The 22884-nt window shown below is 35.2% G+C and overlaps 1 long non-coding RNA gene across 1 annotated transcript; it reads right to left on the bottom strand.

Annotated features, from left to right (window-relative positions):
- Positions 1-292: 292 nt before the first annotated feature.
- On the bottom strand, positions 293-22644 carry LOC114913882 (uncharacterized). Its single transcript, XR_003799800.2, has 3 exons — positions 21846-22644; positions 1362-1742; positions 293-769 (listed from the first exon to the last, which is right to left on the bottom strand). It is a non-coding gene; the product is annotated as an uncharacterized lncRNA (long non-coding RNA).
- Between the last annotated feature and the right edge of the window lie 240 nt (positions 22645-22884).

Raw genomic sequence — 22884 nt, 5'->3', positions numbered from 1 at the left:
AGAGTATGACAACTGACATGCCAATCATTTCAAAATCCTAAATACACAACAAAAATCACCCCTTAGAAATAAGTACAAATTCATCTATCGTAACTTTAAACATAAATTCACCTAGGAAGTGATAGTCGAATTCAATAAACATGATCGCACCAACTACAGAACAGAAAATCAGATGACCTATCAATAAATATAGTCATGTAGACCTATCAACAAGTTCAAAGTACCATAAAGAACAAACTTAGATGTCACCAAATCCATTGCAACGATCATAAGATGAGACAATCGATTCATCTATTATAAAATATGTTTATACAACAATAATAGTTCCATTTTAGCTGTCATAAAATTTCATTGCAACAAAAAAAGTTTATATAAGATTATTCACCATACAACTCAAATATTTTGATAGAATACAAATATTTATAAATGTACATAAATAAAGAGTGGAGCAAATATACATCTACTCACAAAACTGAATATAGAGTATAATGGAACAAACTAGGATGATGATTCCCCTTCATGACCCTTCATGATCATTTATGCAGCATATCTGACATGCAACTCCAGCACAGAGCATCCGTAATTATGGGCCACAAATATCTACTTGACTAAGGATGGGAAACGAGCCCTCTGCACCCTTCATAATAAGCAAGTACCAGTGTACTGATGAGTATATAGGCACAAATATCTACTTGACTTCAACTAACGAATGAGGTATGAAGTCTCGTGTAGCTTTATTAGAAACCTTCCATATGTCCAATAGCATACTCTAAAAGAGAAAAAAATAAAACATATGTTAGAGGATACAGAACTAGACCAAAGCACAATGTTGCATGAAGAATACAAAATAATTATTGTAAAGAAGAGTCGTTATATAAAGCATGATTCTAAATGCATTGATGGATCGGTTAATATATGCTACTGCAAGAGAGACCAAAAAATACCTATGACATGCACAATCTATTGCAAAAAAATAGGAATTAACTTGCATTTATCTTTATTTTTGACTTATTAGTATATAATCTTTACATCATCATTAATCAAATTATCAGACATGATGTCATAAACCTATAGTCGATTGATGACAATGATGCCATCACTCCAAATCAATGACCTAGATGGAGGAATTAGTGCCAAAACTAAGGAGAATCAATTTTAAAGATACAAAAATTTTATAATTAATGACTACATACCGATTGATTTTTTATCTTAGAAAATTTAGGATATGCCTATGTTCCCCGTTATCTTAAAGCTACAAGTCGGGGAAGTCATAACTGGCCTTAAAAAATTCTTGCATGTCGCATGAGCTTGTTAGATGTGAATGAAGTATGAATATTCAAGTAAATTACAACTCCACTTACCAGCACATCATCCCTTCTACAGATTGACTTCTTTTTAGGCTTTCTTGTGGAAGTAGGAGTACTTGAAAGTAGTGAGATAAAGGACTGTATGGGAGATGAGAGCCCATAACTATCTCAGTAGGCTATGCATCCACATGCTCCTAAGGTACTGTCAGGCTGCTGACACTCTCAAACTCAATAGACGGCATATCTACATCCGCCTCATAAGTGCACCCCTCTGCATCCTTCCCCCCTCCTTCTCTTCAATACCCCCTGCAGTTCAGTAATCAACCTATGCTTGTCAGTGACAATCCTCTGAAGCTCTATCTTATTGACATCCTCTTGAGTCGTCCTCTTTTTGGCCTCTGTAAACACATGCCAGTACCTATACAGGAGCTGCAACTGAGGATAAATAGACAATAAATAGATGAGTTAGAGATAAATTATAAAAAATAAATAAAGCATAGGTCAATACTATGATAATGTTGCATGTACTATCAAATCTACTCCTCTTCCTAGCTGCCGTACTCATTCCACCTTCATCCCTCTCTATCTAGTAGTTGGAAGGTCGAATAACATACCATAAATTATCTCAATTCAAAATTTAATTTTTTGAATTTTTTAATTTAAATTATTGTTGCAATTCTTTCCTTGTTTTTCTTTTACTTTTTCTCTATTCAAATTTTGAATTTGAATTATTGCTGCAATTATTGCTAAAATATTTTTCTTATTTTCACATGTACATGCTATATATATATTTAATACATACTCAAAAAAATCTCGAGAAATCAAGTGAGATTTTTAGCCATTTTATTGTATTTCTTTCATGGTATTAAAGCTATAACATGACATCATTGTCTTCCTTGTTCAAACCTAATTTTTTTTCTCATATCAAAAATTTCTATCCCAACAATGTCAAAAACATTACATTCTTCATCCGAACTCGAATCCTCTCCTACTACCTTCCTTGTCATCTCCAATATGTCAAACCTAATCCCAATTAAGCTTGATGATAGTAACTATCTTCTTTGGAAGTCTCTCTTTGAACCAATTCTACAGGGACATAAACTTATGCCCTTCATTGATGGCTCACTTCCACCACCTTCTCCAATGCAACCAACCTATGCTTCATGATATGAACATGATCATATGCTCCTTTCTTGGATCAGTGCTACATTATTAGAATCAGCTCTTCCTTATATAATTGGAATCACCTTAACCAAGCAAGCTTGGGATGCTGTCTCTCGTCTCGTCATTTTGCATCTCTTACTCCTTCTCATATCATGACTATGAAATGATAGCTTCATAATATTATGAAGGGATCATCCTCTATACAAGATTATCTCTAGCAATTCAAAGTTCTTACCAATAAGTTAGCTATATATGGATCATTAGTAAGTGATGATGATTTGCTTATCTACATCCTAAATGGACTTCCTCCATCTTATCGCTTATTCTTTTCTTCAATTTAGGTTCGTGCTCGCACCTATCCTCTTTCTCTTGAAGAACTCCATACTTTATTAATCTGTGAGAAAATTAGTCTCACGAAAGATGCTTCCATGCAATCTACAACCATATTTATTGCCTCATGACCTACTAAAGCATTCAATCGAGGCCATGGTTCTACTTACCGTGGGAATAGTCGGCATCATAACAATGGCCGACGACCCAATTATCCCTCAAGTGATGGCATCCTACCATATCCTAATGAGCATGTTCATTTCTTTTCCTCATATGGTTGCTCTTCACAGTCTACTCAACCAACCTATCAAATCTACAATAAGATTAGACATATTGCCATCGATTACTGTCATCATATGAATTATGCATATCAAGATCATCATCCTCCAGAGAAATTTGCAGCTATAGCTGTCATTCCCTCACTCACTGATGATAATACTTGATATTTTGACAATGGTGCCACTCACCATGTCATCGCTGATCTAAACAATTTGTCTATTTTATCCAAATATAGCGATTTTGATAGTATCCAAGTTGGCAACAGACAAGGTTTGTCTATATCTCATGTTAGTTCATCTTTCATCACTAATCATAAAAATAAATTTTATTTATCTAATATTCTTCATTATCCTCAAGCTTCTACAAATCTCTAATCTATAAACTATTTTTCTCATGATAATAACTACTATTTCTTGTTTGATGAATTTGACTTTTTTATCAAGGACAAGAATCAAAAATGACGTTATACCATGGAATGATTAAGAGTGGACTTTATCCCTTCCATTTCTTTATAAAAGATGCAAAAGTTCACTCACCTATAGCCCATATTAGCCATTGCATTTCTACTGATCTTTGGCATCGTCATCTCAGACATCCATCTCCTAATATCCAATCCTCTATTTTGTCTTCTTTTTTAATTTCAAATAAATCAAGACAAACACTTTGTTCATCTTGCCAATTAGGAAAAAGCAGAAATTATCATTTTGTTTATGTTTTTTAGCTTCTCAATGAAATAATACATTGTGATGTTTGGGGGCCATCCCCTACTCTTTCATACTCAAAGTTCTCTTATTATGTGTTATTGATTGATGATTTTTCATGTTATTTATGGTTATTTTTTATACATTATAAATCTGATTTCTTTGATATTTTTATCTCTTTTAAAGCATAAGTTGAAAACTTATTTAATACTAAAATTAAAATCTTCCATTCTGATGGGGGTGGTAAAATTCAAGAACAATACTCTTAAGCATTTTCTATCTTTATATGGCTTAACGCACCAAATTTCTTACCCCCATACTTTGGAACAAAATGGTATTGTCAAAAGAAAACACTATGATATAATTGAAATCGGACTTACACTTCTTGCTCATGCATATCTTCCTTCAAAATTCTAGTTAGAATCTTTTTATACTATAGGATATTTAATAAATCAAATGTCTACTATTTCTCATTTTAAAATTTCACTATATGAGAAGCTTTTGTAAAATTTCCCAATTATTCCGACTTACGAGCTTTCGGTTGCATATGTTTTTTTTGGCTTCAACCATATAGGTCCAATAAACTAGAATTTCGATCTATGAAATATTGTTTCTTAGGATATAGTACTATTCACAAAGGGTATAGATACTTTGATTTAGTGAAAAAAAAATTATATATCATGTCATATTATTTTTGATGAACATGTTTTTCCCTTTTTGACCACATCATCACCTCAATCAATTTCCCACAACCCCACTTCTATTTCTGACTCCCATTCTATATGGTTACCTCAACTCTCTGAACCTACCGATACTATTTGGACTACCCATAACTATACATTCCTAGATCATTCTATAGGTACAACATGTCAACCTTAACATTCTTGTATGGCAACAACATCCAATTTAACCGCTACACCATATGACAATACAAATATCCCAATTGAATCCATCCTACCATCTCAATACAAAATCACTTCTTACCTTCCTTTCCTTGAATCTTCTTTACCACCACTACCACCACATATCACCAAACTCTCCTCCCAGACCAACCAACCACCTATGGTGCACCCATACCAAGTGTTGGATGTATGCCCTAGAAGCCAATCTTGGCTGACACATTTCATATCTCTAGGACATGATTTTGTACTTATTGGATAGTTATATTATCATTTATGTTTATATGTCCATAAATCATCCAAGGGATTTACAAGATGATGACACATATTCTCAAAGAGTTGAGAATTTGAGACATGTGTCATTGATGGTTAATTCCTAAATTACTCCTGGTCATAGGATCATCATGGGAATGATGATTAATCTGGATAGATCAGTGCACGGATCGCTTTCTTCGGACAGATGGATCTTGAGTTTGTAGTGTAGAGACACTGGAGCGAAAGTATAGGTGGTTGTTAGAGAATAACTAGCACTGAGCATGACCAACACGAGAAGTCACATGGATGTCTACTCACTCATTAGTGACTTTCTCGATGCTGCAGTTGTATGACTAGTCTTTTGACTTGAGATGGCACTACTGCTCACAGTATGGCTGCTGGAGTTTGACTGACACATCAACATGGATCTTAATGAGTCCTTGTAGTGGATGTTGGTGATAGTTGGTCCACTGTAGGAATGGGGTGTGCATCAAGATGGAATCTATCGATCCTAGCAGAAGGAAGTAGTCCTATGGGATTTAAGAGGCTGGATCCTTAAGTCTATGGCTATAGCAGTGTGATTGATGGAAAAGAGTTTTCATAAAATCACATATGGACTTAAGCTGATTGAATCTATCATATGACCGATGTTGAGGTTTGATGATTCATCTACAACCTGCCATCTAGTTGAGACTCATGATAGAGAGACTGTATCATATGCTAACTGCACCTAGAGGTTCATCATTTTTTATTTTACTGGATTGCCACTATATACTGCTAGGTGTCACTGGTGGATTGTGAGACTCATGAGGATCATCTTGCTGATCAATGACCCTTGGTGGGCAGAGTTGGAATTGTTTTAACCCATTAAAAAGAGTTTCAATGATATTATGATAGAATCACAATATATCTCACTACTAGATAGAATAGAACCTATGGGGTCAACACAAAAGAGACTTTTGACTGATCAAATGGTTGAATTACGATTATGAATCGTAACAGAATTTGATTATCAATTTGATTGATAATTGATTCAATATAAATATTGCATTATGTAACTTACTAAAAAATTATGAGTTATAGGAGAATTAATTAGCAATAGGATTGCTAATTGGCTCAATTTGATTGAGCAATGGGGCTTGCATCAAGTTTAATTTGATTGAATTTAATTTGACTCATTATGGATTTGATTTGATCAACCCCAATTGGGTTATAGGATAACCCCAAAAGAATCGGATGATTAGTCCCAGTTGAATTAGGATTTGGATTTGATCTAATTTTTAATTAGACTAGGATGTATGCATTCCTAATTGGACTAGAAATCTTTATTTTTTGGATGCACAAAATTCTAATTAGATTAAGATTAAAAATTGAGTTTGACTCAAGCACCAAGAAAAAATCCAATAGGACTAGAACTCCTCCTTCAATTAGGAGACATCTAATCTAAATTAATTGAGCTCCAAATCAGATTTGAATTTCTATTTATTTAAGTCTAATCTGATCCTAATTTGATTAAGATTTATTGAGATTTAAATTAGTTTAAACCAACCTCTTAAAGGAAGAGTCCTAATTGGATTAAACTCTTCTTAAACAAGCCCCACGCCACCTTGATTCCATGCACCATAAAATCCCACATCACAACTTGTTTGATGCCACTTTTTTCTCCCTATTTAGTGTGTAAGAAAGAAGCTTTATTCCCCCTAATTCTCGTGTAAAAGCTGGGCATAAGACATGGTGTTTGGGCGGCGTCCAAGTTAGGTAGAGTCCTAGGACTTATGGACTCTATCTTCTACTTAAACTAGTATTCACCCATAGCCTATTTAAACACCAGCACTTGGGACGTTTAAGAGAGAGATTTCCATCAGATTATGAGGCCCAAAAATCAAAGGTTATGCATGGAGAAAAACCAAGAGGAGAAGAGAGGTTGGTGTGCATGGGTATGGCACAAGGTGAGGTTGTTTTGATCTCTTCTTTCTTGAAACAACCAAGGGTTGGTTGTTAGGACATCTTATCTCCTCCCTCTTGTCCATATTTAGACATGGATGTCTCTTCTTTCTTATATCCAAAAATTGAATAAAATTTTTACATCTCTATTGTAGAGATTTGGTGCATGAATTTTAGAAAGAAAAGAGAAGAAATGGTTCTTCTTATGATCTCTAGTGTAGAGATCAAGATCCTCATACATCTTCTTATTCTCCAAGAGTATCTTGAGAGAAAAAAAAAATCAACCATCAAGATGTGATCTCTGCAAAGGAACTAGCATCCCGATGAGATCAAAAGATTTCTGATCAGATCAGAGTCTTGTGTGGATATTCGTAGAGGTCGGATGCTTATGCGGCTACAAGAGACCTTCAGAAGATATCCATGATCATCAGTTCGTATTGAAGATTGATCCATATCTGAGTATATTTTATATTTATTTTTTTCTATTTGATTTTTGTATCTGAATCTTATCTCACATATGATAATCCTGTTTATGGTTTGAAGATATGATCTTATGCGTGTCTAGATTAAATTAAATTTAATCTGAAAAATTTTAAATTTCACTGCGTACTAGTTTTATAAAATTATACGTGCATGAAATCATATAAATCCAATAATGGTATCAGAGCCACATCATATACATAAGATTAAGATTTAGATTTAAAATCTGTAGAGAAAAATTTTAGATCTGAAAGATTTTGATGTCGTTCTAACATAAGGTTGCCCTGGTATAATTTGTTATGGTGTATGGTTGTCCTAGAATGATGTTAAAATTTTTAATTAGATTAAATTTTTAGATCTGATTTTTCTAGCATATATGTAATATATATTTTGTTATTAAGATTTGAAATGAGTTTCAAGATCTATTTTCATTTATATATATAATATATGATAGTATGTTTAGGGCTGAAATTTATTTTTATGATCTAAACCTATTTATGTATATGATACATATTTGTATGCATGATCTGAAATTATTTTGAGATCAAAATTTGCTCTTCATGTAAAGAATATAGATCTAAAAATTTTAATTTAAAATCTGAAATTAGTGTTTGTGCATGAGAGATTGGTCATGGGTAGATCAAGTTAGGTCCTGCAATCTGATTACATTAAAGGGTTTCTGATTTGATCGTGTTGGGTCCAGATCGATTTAGCAGCTGATTAAACTGAGTCAAGTATTGATTAAGGTAAGGTCAATAGAGCCTAAGATCATATAATTATTGTTGATCGAATTGATTAACATCCATATGTAGAATCAATTAATCTAAGGACCTAATTCGGCTCTGTGGCTCGAGTTTGATTCACCTAAGCTAACCTATTTGGATCAATTGTCCAATTGATGTCTAAGATAAATAATTGAAAGATGGTTATTTAATTAGTTCTATTTGCTTACCTGATCAATTTATTGGTGCCTAAGGAAAGCAACGGGGGGACCCCCACCAATCTCTACTTACCTGACTAATTTGGAAGATTGAGTCTCAAATATGGTTGCTTGATGGTTTGATTTAGTCCATACCAATTATATTAGTCATGTGATGACTGATTAGATGAGATCTAAATCTAAATCTCTCCATCAAATATTAAGTCCAAGGTCTTTCACTATTGTAGATGTGCGGGCATGCTACCGACGTTGATTGTTCTCAGCTGGTCACAGTGGTTCAGTTGTATTGGGAACACGCAACCATTTTATTAACAAAGAGTTGCTGTGGGGTAAAGATGGGGCTGGGCCCAATAACTGTTAGGTGAGGGACCTAATGACGGCTTTGCACCTGCTTGTGAACGATGGATCTGGCTTAACTAAGAAGTACGGACAATAACTGTTAGGTGAGCCCACATGACTTAGAGACCAAGTGGCTGCAACATGCTTAGAGAAGCATCTGGGCAAAGAGTTATCCATGCATTAGTATTTTTATTCATATTACCAATAACTGTTAGGTGAGATATACGGCACTGGTGGGACCGCAGCACCCACTAGAAATTCAATTGTCGCGTTAGGATTTTCGTTTCTTCACTCGAAGAGTGTGGGAGATCTGATAAAATAGTGAAAGTCTCTTTTTACATCTAAAAATCTCTAAAGTAAATTACAAAATAAGTACAAACATCCAATTAGAATCTTTATTCTCTGTTGTTCATTGTGTCAGCTTCCAACTCTCTAGCTTAAATCCTAAATATCAATCGATTAACCAAAATTGATTACATAGACTGGCTCACAAACTTAAGAATTATTCTTAATTTTAAAAAATTAAGCTATGTTCTCTGCCAGATTATTCCAATATTAACAACTCGTCCAACCTATAATCAACGAGCTATACTTGATGAATGGATGAACAATGATAATAAAGATAGATGCTATGCATGAGTACATGTTCAATGCCAACGACATATTGATTCATCTACAAGTATTGTGAGATGATCAGAGTCACACAGCGCATATAATGCGTGATGGGCAGTCAGTCTATGATCATTATTTGGTAATGATCAAGGACATTAAGGAGCTTGAAAGGCTCGACATGACCATGCATAAGGAATTGCTTATGAATTTAGTCCTGCGATCTCTAATTAGTTTATATGGATAGTTTATGGTAAACTATTATATGAAAGACCATCATAGCACTTTATCTGAATTGATCAAAGTATTGATAACAAAGGAACTTTGAAAGAGTTTAGAGGTAAATACCTAGAGAGCATGAAGAAATAAAGACACGCCTAAAGTAGATATGTCAAGATTACTCCATGCTATCCTTACGATTTTTTCTTCTTTCAGTTGAGCTATAGACTCTAGTGTAGAGTCGATGGGAAGGTAGAGGGCTGAGGAAGTGATCCTTAAATTAGCTATAGAGCAATAATTGCTACTATGGCCATGGGTATCTATCCTTCGCTATCATCATTTGGATTTAGTTCTTGGAGACGGTCTCTATCATTTGCATGGTGATGCATATATGAACTTAATTGAGCAAGCAATGAAGGCCATTGGATCTGATACATCCAAAATTGAGATAAAATTTAAAGTATATGTGGACCCTTATGGCTAAGTCATATTGGAGAAGAAATGATTAACAAACTGAAAAAATATAGGTTTGGACTCATTGACTGTTGAGTCAAATCTAGTTTGTGTATCATCTCTTTGAGAAAATATGATCTAGCTACTCTTGTAGGATAAGAGAAAAAAGACCACTGAGATACTTATCCTTATACACATTTGATGTGTATAGCCCATGTGATGTGCTAATCAAGAAATTATCTCTACTTTGTATATGAAATATAAATTTAAAATTTTTGAAAGGTTCAAAAAATTCAGATGTAAGAAGAGAAATAAATCGAAAATTTCTAAAGGTACTTTGAATGGATCGAGGATGCAATACCAATAAAAGAAATTTCTTGGTTATCCCATAAAATGGTATTGTTTCATATTGGATTGCTCTTAGTATATCTCAACTCAATGAGATAAGAAGAGTCAAGGGACTATATGAGATATGGTCTGGTCCATAATAGAATTCACTGATTTATTTATATTTCTTTAGGGACATACTTTATTTTTATGAAATTAGGTTCTCTCTAAATCTATTCCTACCACACCGTATGAGATATGGTATAGTGAGAACTGAATCTTAATTATTTTGAGATTCAAAGATGTCCAGCCTATTCTAGGACAGCAGGTGGATATGTTAGAGGATAGGCTTATAAAGCTCATCCTAAAAGAGTTTGGGATACTACTTTTTGATGGGATTACAATATGATTGTGATCCGACATGCTATCTTCTTGAAAAATTGTTTGACCAAGATGAAGCAGTGGGAGGAAAGTTATGCTCAAAGAGAATACCTCTGAAGAGTAGGGAGCCTTGAGACTTTAAGAACCTATTTATCATCATGAGTTAGTAGACATATATTCTTCTTTCACCTCGTATACATAGTAGGATATCCAATCCTCTCAAAAGGTACTCAGATATGCCTAACAGAGGAGGTAGAGAAAGTCATTTCTCATGAAGATGAGGAGTATAGAGATGATCCCATAATCTACAACGAGATGATGTGAGACATCGACTCTATGAAAGGGATGTGAAATAGCTTTCCTAAAAAGAGATCTTTTGAAGATTTCTACATGGAGTAGCCCATGAATTTCACTTTTGGTGATAGGAGATCACAAAGTTTATAAAAATCTTGGAGTTGAAACATTCATATGACCAAATTATTTGATCAGAAAGGAGGAATTATGTATTTTTCAAAAGGGTCAGTAAGAGTGTCCAAAACTGACGTCGGTTAAAATATAATTGAATATAGATTTTTTCATGAAAGACAAAAGGCGAGCGTCCTAAAGATCTATAAAGATAGATACAATTGGATGCTTGTATTTTCACAGATAAAAGTACAGAGACTGGATGCTGAAAGGATTCAGCATAAAAATCTCGGAGAGGGGTCTATTACTCTCTTGGGCATAATCATAATGTCACAAGTAGATATCAATTGTATCCAGACTGAGAGTGCCGGATTGCTGTAAAAATATCCTTAAGCTCTTAAGAAGAACTAAGGATATGCTCTTATTTTGGAGAAGGATCAAAGCTAGGAGTGGGAGGATACACCATTTCAGATTTTATGTCAGACATTGATGGTAGAATATCTACGTCATAGGGTGTGTTCCTATGTCGATATTTTAGAAATATTTCAAATAATCGATCAATGCAAGCTGAGTACACTGTAGATATGTAGGATACATCTGATTCTAATGTTAATTGCAGAATTAATTATCATACCATCAAACATCGTGACACTATACTGCAAAGATAATGGCACCATAGCCCTTGCTAAGGAGCCTAGGTCTCACCAGATATCCAAGCATATAGAATAGCAGAACATGCGACTACCTCAAGTAGAAATACATAGAGGTGCAGAGAGCAAACTTCACACGTGATGTGGATGACCCACTGGTAAGTCACAAAGCTAGCCTAAGACTACCTCAAGTAGAAATACATAGAGGTGCAGAGAGCAAACTTCACATGTGATGTGGATGACCCACTGGTAAGTCACTAAGCAAGCCTAAGACTAAAAGCTTGTCTTATGAAGATAGGGCTTGGTATATGGCAGATTGACTTTAGTGCAAGTGGGAGATTGTTGGATGTATATCCTAGAAGCCAATTTTGACTGATATATTTCATATCTCTAGGACATGATTTTATACTTATTGGATAGTTATATTACCATTCATGTTTATGTGTCCATGAATCATCCAAGGGATTAACAAGCTAATGACACATATTCTTAAAGAGTTGATAATTTGAGACATGTGTCATTGATAGTTAATTCTTAAATTGCTCCTGGTCATAGGATCATCATGAGAATGATGATTGATCCGGATAGACCAGTATACGGATCGCTTCCTTCGAACAGATAGGTCTCGAGTCTGTAGTGTAGAGACACTAGAGTAAGAGTGTAGGTGGTTGTTAGAGAATAACTAGCACTGATCGTGACCAACACGAGAAATCACATAGATGTCTGCTCACTCGTTAGTGACTTTCTCGATACTGTAGTTGTATGACTAATCCTTTGACCTGAGATGGCACTACTGTTCACAGTGTGGCTGTTGGAGTTTGACTGACATATCAACATGGGTCTCAATGAGCTCTTGTAGTGGATGTTGGTGACAGTTGGTCCACTGTAGGAGTGGGGTGTACATCAAGATAGAATCTATCGACCCTAGCAGAAGAGAGTAGTCCTATGAGATTTAAGAGGCTAAGTCTTTAAGTCTATGGTCATAGCAGTGTGATTGATGGAAAAGAGTTTTCATAGAATCACATATGGACTTAAGCTGATTGAATCTATCATATGATCGATGTTGAGATTTGATGATTATCCATGACTTGCCATCTAGTTGGAATTCACGATAGAGGGACTGTATCATATGCTAACTGTACCTAGAGATTCATCATTTTTTATTCTGCTGGGTTGCCACTACATACTGCTAGGTGTCATTGGTGGATTGTGAAATTCATGAAGATCATCTTGATGATCAATGATCCTTGGTGGGCAGAGTTGGAATTGTTTCAACTCATTGAAAAGAGTTTCAATGATATTATGATAGAGATCATAATATATCTCACTACTAGACAGAATATAACCTATAGGGTCACACACAAAAGAGATTTTTGACTAGTCAGATGGTTGAATTACGATTATGAATCGTAATAGGATTTGATTATCAATTGATTGATAATTGATCCAATGCAAATGTTGCATTATGTAACTTACTAAAAAGTTAGTGAGTTATAGGAGGATTAATTAGCAATAGGATTGCTAATTGGCTCAATTTGATTGAGCAATGGGGCTTGCATCAAGTCCAATTTGATTGGATTTAATTTGACTCATTATAGGTTTGATTTGATCAACCCCAATTGGGTTATAGGATAACCCCAAAAGGATCGGATGATTAGCCCCAGTTGAATTAGGATTTGGGTTTGATCCAAATCCTAATTAGACTAGGATGTATGTATTTCTAATTGGATTAGAAATCCTCATTTCTTGGGTACACCAAATCCTAATTGGATTAGGATTAAAAATTAAGTTTGACTCAAGTACCAAGAAAGAATCCAATAGGACTAGAACTTCTCCTCCAATTAGGAGACATCTAATCTAAATTAATTGGGCTTCAAATTAGATTTAGATTTCTATTTATTTGAGTCTAATCTGATTCTAATTTGATTAGGATTCATTGAGGTTTAAATTGGTTTAAACCAGCCTCTTAAAGGAAGAGTCCTAATTGGATTAAACTCTTCTTAAACAAGCCCCACGCCACTTGATTCCATGCGCCACAAAATCCAACTTGTTTGATGCCACTTTTTTCTCCTTATTTAGCGTGTAAGAAAGAAGTTTTATTCCCCCTAATTCCCGTGTAAAAGCTGGGCATAACGCATGGTGTATGGGCGGCATCCAAGTTAGGTAGAGTCCTAGGACTTGTGGACTCTATCTCTTACTAAACTAGTATTCATCTATAGCCTATTTAAACACCAGCACTTGGGATGTTTAAGAGAGAGATTTTCATCAGATTATGACGCCCAAAAATCAGAGGTTATGCATGGAGAAAAACCAAGAGGAGAAGAGAGGTCGGCGTGCATGGGTATGGCGCAAGGTGAGGTTGTTTGGATCTCTTCTTTCTTGCAACAACCAAGGGTTGGTTGTTAGGACATCTTATCTCCTCCCTCTTGTCCATGTTTAGATATAGATGTCTCCTCTTTCTTTTATCCAAAAGTTGGATAAAATTTCTACATCTTTATTGTAGAGATTTGGTGCATGAATTTTAGGAAGAAAAAAGAAGAAAGAGTTCTTCTCATGATCTCTAGCGTAGAGATCAAGATCCTCCTCCATCTTTTTGTTCTCCAAGAGTGTTTAGAGAGAAAATAAGATTTTCAACCGTCAAGATGTGATTTCTGCAAGAGAACTAGCACCCCGATGAGATCAAAAGATTTCTGATCAGATCAGAATCTCGTGTGGATACCCGTAGAGGCCGGACGCTTGTGTGGCTACAAGGGACCTTCGGAAGACATCCATGATCATCCATTCGTATTGAAGATTGATCCATATCCAGATATATTTTATATTTATTTTTTTCTATTTAATTTTTGTATCTAAATCTTATCTCACATATGATGATCCTGTTTATGGTTTGAAAATTTAATCTTATGCATGCTTAGATTAAATTAGATTTAATCTGAAAAATTTTAAATTCTACTGTGTACTAGTTTTATAAAATCATACGTGCATGAAACTATATAAATCCAACACCAAGACCACTCGATCTCAATCCGATATCTCCAAACATAAAATGTACACTATACCATATGCACTATCCTCCCCCAAATGTCCTTACTATGTCCTATCCTATTGAATCAACATGTTATACACAAGCCTCAAAAAGTCCAAAGTAGAGACGTGCCATGAATCTTGAATTTACATTTCTTCAAAATCAGCAAACTTGGACTCTGATCCCAATTCAGCCAAATATGAATATTGTCAGTTGCAAGTGGGTGTTTTGAATTAAACAATTTGGATGGATCCATTAACAAATATAAGCTCACTTAGTTGCCAAAGACTTTCACCAACAATCCATAGTTGATTTTATTGAGACATTCAATCTTATGGTTAGACATACTACAATCAAAACTATTCTTACAACAGCTATAACTCACAACTGGCTACTCTATCAACTTGATGTTGAGTGTGCTTTTTTATATGATGATCTTCAAGAAACGATATTTATGTCTCAACATTCTGGCTACATTGATCCATTAAAACCTACTCATATCTGTCTGATGTGTAAATTAATTTACGAACTCCATCAAGCTCCTCATACTTGGTATGAGAAGTTCAGCTCAAAACTTATGGAGTTGGAGTTCATTATTTCACAATCTGATCCTTTACTATTTATATATCATTATGAAAATATTACATTATATCTTCTTTTTTATGTTGATGATATTATTCTCATTGGCAATAATAATATGGCTCTCCGTAAGCTTATTATGAAACTTGCTGATTCATTTAAGATGAAGAATATGGGCTTACTATCATACTTTCTTGGCATCCAAGTGGATTGAACAAATAAGAAAATTTTCTTACATCAATCTAAATACATTTTAGACTAGTTACAACATCAACATGCGTGGATGCAAACCATATTCAAGTCCTTACTCTACCAAAAAGCTGAATCAAATGGATAGCCCTCCTCTTAATGATTTTTCATTTTATTGGAGTATTATTGGAGCCCTTCAATATGTGACCTTGACATAGCCCAATACAAACTTTCTTAGTCAATCAAGTTTGTCAATTTTTATAAAATTCAACGGAGGCCCTATGGTAGTAGTCAAATGCATACTTCAATTTCTCAAAGGTACCATCACTTTTGGACTTTATCCACGATTGGACCCATTAAATTTGGTTCCATACTCAGATGCAGATTAGGCCGATAGTCCCATTGATAGATGCTCCATAAGTAGTTTTTGTATTTTTCTCGAACCTAATCCCATTTTTTGAGTGCTAAAAAGCAAACAATAGTCGCTCGATTATTTACTGAAGTGGAGTATCGATGTCTTGCCCAAACTGCTATTGAACTACAATGGTTATGCTCTTTATTATGTGAATTGCATATTCCTTTCCATTTAGTTCCTTTAATTTGATGTGATAATATTTTTCCCATCTCTCTTACCTTCAATCAAATATTCCATATAAGAACCAAATATATCGAGATCGACTATCACCATGTTCGAGAATTGATAGATCATAAGCTTTTGGATATCAAATTTATTTCTTTTGCAGATCAAGTCACTGATGTCTTCATCCAAGGTCTTCACTCCAACTATGTTCGATATTTGCAATCAAAGCTTCACACTCAATCGAATGCTTAACTTGAGAAAAAAATAACATACCATAAATTATCTAAATTCAAAATTTAATTTTTTAAATTTTGAATTGAAATTGTTGTTGTAATCCATTTCTTATTTTTCTCCTACTTTTTCTCCATTCAAATTTTGAATTTGAATTATTGCTGAAATTTTTGTCAAAATATTTTTCTAATTTTCACATGTAAATTCAAATTTAAATTTTAAATTTCAATTATTGTTGAAATATTTTTCTTATTTTTACATGGACATGCTATATATATTCAATACATACTCAAAGAAATCCTAAGAAATCAAACAGGTTTTTTAGCCAATTTATTATGTTTCTTTCAAGGTCCTACTTAAGAAGCAATAGCTCATCCTATGTTGCTTGTAGTGGATCTCTAATATGAAAATGAAGACAAAATAGTTAGTCTCCTAATCTTACAAAAGAAATAAAGAATACTAAACATCAAAAATAATTATACATCTTGTTTCAGGCCCTTCAAAATCTCTTCATAGTGGGCTCATTTCCTGAACTAAGATTTCTCTCAATTCAGGATTCTAGGAAGCCGACCATCAGTATTTGGTTTAACATATCCATTCTCTCAAAAGTCAAACATGAAAAAAAAGTAATCAATTATTAGATAACATAATCAATAATTACTTATATAAATTTAAAATAATAAACCTCAGGCAATAAGTAGATAAATAAATAACTTAATATCTCTCTTATCATCAAAATTGTAATGCAACCATTAATATAACTAGTGCTTTTCTTCGCATCTCTCTCCCTTCTCTTTACCTTTCTAGTAGCCCCCAGAATGAATTACATCAGATGCTCATGAACTACTCTGGCTCATGCATACCATCCAACCTTCCCTATGAGGTCCATAGAGGAGATCCATGGTGCAATGCTAAGATTCAATAAAGGAAAGAAAATCGTATGTAGAAGGTATGCAATAAATAACTATATTGTGGATCAGATGGCATTGGAAAATGAATCAGATAATAATACCTTAATCCTATCTTCCAATGCATCCCTTCTAACTATCAACTCCAAAAAATATATGGTCCCAATCACATGAGAGTGACATCCTCAGTACGGAAGATCAATGTCTACCCTCCCAAGTAGAAGCCCCTCCTGCTCTCATCCTAGCAATGGAGGAGTTGGTCTACAACTATCCGCTCCTATGAGATCAATAGGATGTTGAGTATATAATGAAAGAGCGTCAGCCCTATCAATGCCTCATGGGCATTCATTAACTACTCCTGGATGCCCCTAATGAACTCGACATATCGCTTCAGATAGCGACAACAATTGATCAACTGGGGAAGAGCTCTCTTTTGATTTCTTGAGACTCTAGAGCTCTTCTCTCGCCTCCTCAAGGATTTTGCATGAGCCATCTATCAGAAACAATGGAGGTTAGTTATAAGTTACTTACATCTTACTATAGAAGAACATAAACAAATAAGTTAATGAATTAAGCATCTTACTACAAGAGAGAGGATACTTCATTTTACACTTACTATGGCTCCTAATAACGATATATGATCTTAGTGTCCTATCTTCACATAAGCTTACTAACTAAAATTTACATATAATGCAAGGTCTAAACATGGCACTATCATTGTTACATACATGCATGCATATAAACATACATATATATTACGATTGAAAACAAACATATATATTATGATTGGATCCATGCCTATATAGATATACAGACTAATCAATGTGCACATATGCAAATGCCTATATATGTGCATAGACACCCTCATTGATGTTCAATAGTTGCTGCAAATATAGATATATAAAAAGACATGATCATTAGTTCAAATAAGATGTGAAGCAAAACTTCATCTCATATGATAAATATCAAACTTAATCATGCTATGCTAACATATCCGATTTAGAAGTAATACAGCTAGAAAGGTACATTTTAAGAATTTCTCAGAATCCCATTTGACTTTGAATTTCACTGGGATATCCTTCCAACCAAAGAAAAAAAATTCATCATGCATTTTTAAATTATTAAGATAATCAATCAAGATGATAAATTTCCAAAAATTAAAGGCATCATCCTAGTTATCTCCCTATGTAATAATTGCATGCAGTAATTACAACATAACGGCATCAAATTTCTGAAAATGTAAATGTAACATCCGGCCCATTGGGCCTTAAACCCAGTCCCAAAAAAAAAATGAAGAAGACTCCCGCAGGAAGTCTTCTTCTCCCGACCGGCTCCTAATCGGAGTCGGAAACCTCATCGGAGAGGAGGCAAACTCCTCTCCTCCGGTTCTATTTAAAGGGGAGACCCTTCTCCCTTCTTCCTACCAAAGAATCCTAGAGCGAAACGGCGAAGATCGCCGGAAATCGCTCGCAGAAATCGTCACTGTGCCCGCCGAAATTCCTCATCAGAGAGGTCGCCGGAGCTCGAGGTAAGCATGTGGTTCTCTTCCTCTTTTCTCTCCCTTCCTTCCCGTACCGATGTGCACGCTCGTCGATGATCGGAGTCGCCGAATTTTGTCGTGGGAGAGATTTTGATTTTTTTTTATTTTCGGATGCCGGTGGTCGTTGCCGGCCACCGATTTGGGACCCTTGGGATGGCGGTGCGCTCTCCTCCAGCTACCAGCCATTTCTGTGTCGATCGATCGCCGGTCGGCCAACTATATGAGGGGACCATTCGGTCCCCTGTTTCATTTTTTTTCACCCAGGGGAGGCCACGGGAAGAAGTAGAAGAAGGAAGAAAAATAAAAGGAAAAAGGAAAAAGAAAAGAAGAAAAAAAGAAAAAGGAAAAAAAAAAGAAAAAAGAAAAGAAAAGAAAAATAATAAATAAATAAATAATAAAATAAAAATGAGAGAGAGTTTCTCTCTCTTCTTTCAGTCTGAACCCTTACTTTCTCTCTCTAAAATTGGACTCTCTCTCTACTTTCTCTCTTTAGAATTTTCTCTCTCTAGATTGTTTCTCTCTCTTGATGGATTTCTCTCTCCAAAGTTATCCTTCTAAGATTAGCATAGTGAAAGGCTTCATTTTGATGATTTTGATCGAGTTTAGGGAAGAGTCTGATTCTAAGTGAGGTTTTGATTTGGAATTTGTTTAGATTTAATTTTGAATTAAAATTAATATAAAAATATAATTTTGGATAATAGGCACTGAAGAATCTCCTAGAAGTTAGTCGATCTATTCATCCAGTGCTCTGTGAAAGGTAAGTAATGAACCATCTTCTCGAGATATTTCATATTTATTCTGAAAATAAATAATTATTCTCTGAAATTATGCATGATTTATGAAATTATGTTTTGAAAGAAAAGTACTTTTGAAATATTATGGTACGTCGATTATGCACATGTTCAGTGAAAAATTATGATATATTATGATACAAAAGTGTTTTGATACAGATCGGATTTATGCTCTCAGCCTAACTATGTTTCAGTGGGCCCCGCCAATGGGGATTATACGTTGGTACTCAGTGGACCCTATCAGTGGGGGTTGTGCGCTGGTGTTTGTGGACCCTACCAGTGGGGGTTGTGCGCTGGTGTTTGTGGACTCTGCCAGTGGGGGTTGTGCGCTGGTATTCAGTGGACCCCGCCAATAGGGGTTAAACGTTGGTCATAGTCGAGGCTGTTGAGTTACGAGTGTTTTAAATCGAATCGGATTTATTATTATATTATATGTGAATATTTGAAAAGATTGGATTTGTATAAAATCAGTATGAAATATACTTTTATGTTTATTTACAGCATTGTTCTTGAAAATTATATAATATCTGAAATATCTAGTTGAGATAATTGTTACTTACTGGGCTGTCTAGTTTATTACCTTTTTTCCTATTTTTCAGATTCAGATAATTAATTACGAGCGTGGGAAGATATATTGGGACAGAGCTTTTAGAGGCGAGATTTAGCATTGTCAACTTCATTGAACTTAGATCTATTATTTTATTTTTAGTAAAATTTTATTGGATGTAAGATATTTGATTTAATTACTTGAATTAAAGTTGAATAATAATTATTTGAATTTATTCCGCTGTGATGCATTGATATCGTGATGAGATGCCTTGCATGCTTATGGAGAGAATTCTTCATAAATATGCGGCGGTTGCTGCGACCTCCTGCTCGCGATCTCGGACCGGAGGCGTGACAATAAATATTCTGTTCCTTTGATTCTATCTATATAATTGTTGGACATAATAGTTGTACAGCAAATATGTTGCTTTGATCCAAAATTCATAAATTTAAAAACTTTTAAAGACAGTCTATCAATGCACACCACCAATAAGTTTTGCTTAAATCCACTATATTTTTATAATTGGCTCAATTTCAAATCCAAAAGGGATTGGTCTCGGCACTTTTAAACCCAACCCAGCACAACTTATATAATATATAATATTCTAATATTATATTATATGGTATTATTTTTAAAATTTAAAGTGAAAAAGAAGGAAAGAAAGGAGGATGGAGAAGCGCTAAATCGCTCTCCCTCGCCAGGTTCAGACTTGATGGTTTGGTTTTCATACTCCATCTTGGCCCGACTTGAACCTAACTCGACCGGATCGATACTCAAGGCTCATCCAAATCCCACTCAGTTCTTGAGCGTAGGAACAAAATTAACCAACCTCGTAGAGGTACACATTTGGCTTGGTTGGCTTTGATTCTGATTAGTATGGTTTGTGATGGGATGAGTTATCATCTATGCTTTCCAAACAATTCCTGGTTTCAAGAAATAGGTGAACTCCTCCGAGGGGGCCGAGACTCGGTTCCGAGTCATATCCCTTTTGGAGTCTATTTACCAAGGTTATGATCACCAAGAGAATCTGAGACTTGTCCAAATTGGAATGCCTGAAGCAATACATATTGCATGCATGAGCGAGAAGCTCAAAGCATTAATAGATGAAAAACCGATAAAGTTTGGTTATATTCAATATGGAAGGCATTACTTGAAGGGTCCGGAGAGTCCAGCAAGGCATTTAAGTTAAATGGTGAGAAGCAAATAAGGAAGCTAGTCGTAATGGAGGATATTCTCTATTTTAAAGCAAAGAATGAAGACGCATGACTAATGATGCATGCACAAGAGAAATGTATAACAACTATTGCTAGTATTTCTTATCCATATATTTGCATCTAGAAGTAAAATTATATTATAGGTAGGCGAAAATATAAGTTGTACATGGTTCCCATTGGGAACTTACTAAAACAATTGCCTCTCCTCTTCCGTGATTAATATGTTTACCTAGACACCAACTTATCACATGCAACAAATTCTGTAAAGAATTCAATAACTTATAAGCATGCTTGGGATATCTTAAAATTTTAGATGGTAATGTTGAAATCAAGACATTAGACTATTAACAAATGCAATTAAGTTGTTATTCATTTTTATATTATAAAAAGCATCTACAATTTATGCGCAACCAACCAATCCCACAAAATACCAAACCATGGAGCAATGAAAGAAGTCCACTGAGACATACTCAAGCAAGCAAACGTTGCACAATCATCTAATCTAGAATGATGGAAACTTTAATCATGAGTAAAACCTTTGGATGAACGAGATGAATACCTTTAGATAAAGGCAACTCTTTCCCATCCTTCACTCTAAATTCTTGAAGCATTACATCCACGCCAACGGCGGGTGGGATTTGGGGAAGAGATGAGAAGAAGGGCCAGCAGTGGTAGGATTTGGAGAAGAGAGGAGAACACAGACCGGCAGATGGGGGTTGGGGATGAGAATAGAGGGTCGGCGGCTGATGGAGGGGTTTGGGAGGAGAGGAAGAGGGCCGACGGCCCTAAACAAAGAGAGAGAGGAGAGGAGAGGGGATTGTGGGGTGGGGCGGCGATGAGTGGGAGTTTTCCTCTAAACGAAGATAGAGAGAGGATAGCAGAGCAGATTGGGGGGATGACAGATTGGGGTTTTCATCTAAATGGAGAGAGAGAGGAGATAAGAGGAGATTCACCACAATCAAAAAGGCCTACAGTAGCAATCAAAACAATCATAAAAAATATAGAAAATTATTAGTAAAATCTATATCAACGGTTGGTAAACCGTAGCAACAGATAGTGTCACTATAAACTATTACCATGGTTTTGATAAGCGTTGGTATAAGCAAATCTATGCTAAACAGAGACAGAGAGGAAAATAGAAAGGATTGGGGGGCCGGCTAGTGGGGGTTCTCCTGTAAATAGAGAGAGAGAGAGAGGAGAGGGGATTAGGGGGTGCGTGGGTGAGGTTCTCCTCCAAACCAAGAGAGAAAAGAGAGGAGAGGGGATTGTGGGGGTGATGGCTCGGGGTTGAGGAGGAAGACCTTTTTGATGGAAGAAAGGAGAAGGTTTTGATATAAGAAAGATGAAGGAAAAGAAGAGAGAAGAAGGATGGGAGGCTGCCGTTTGAAATGATAGCCTTTTATGTACATGTGGAAGACAGTCCCATCTCCATCAATATAGGATTTTTTTTTCAAAGGTCACATTAACTAAACGACCGTGGGAGCCCCTCCGTTTGTTAAAATTATCCACATCAAGATCTTTGCCGATCGAAGGGTTGGGGAGTTGACTGGATTTGGACACATATTCGGTTGATCTAAGTCCAGTCTCTTTCTCTCTCT

This window comes from Elaeis guineensis, chromosome 5 (genome assembly GCF_000442705.2).
Source record: "Elaeis guineensis isolate ETL-2024a chromosome 5, EG11, whole genome shotgun sequence".
In the NCBI taxonomy this organism is placed as follows: domain Eukaryota; kingdom Viridiplantae; phylum Streptophyta; class Magnoliopsida; order Arecales; family Arecaceae; genus Elaeis; species Elaeis guineensis.
This window is presented reverse-complemented; position numbering and strand designations above follow the sequence as displayed.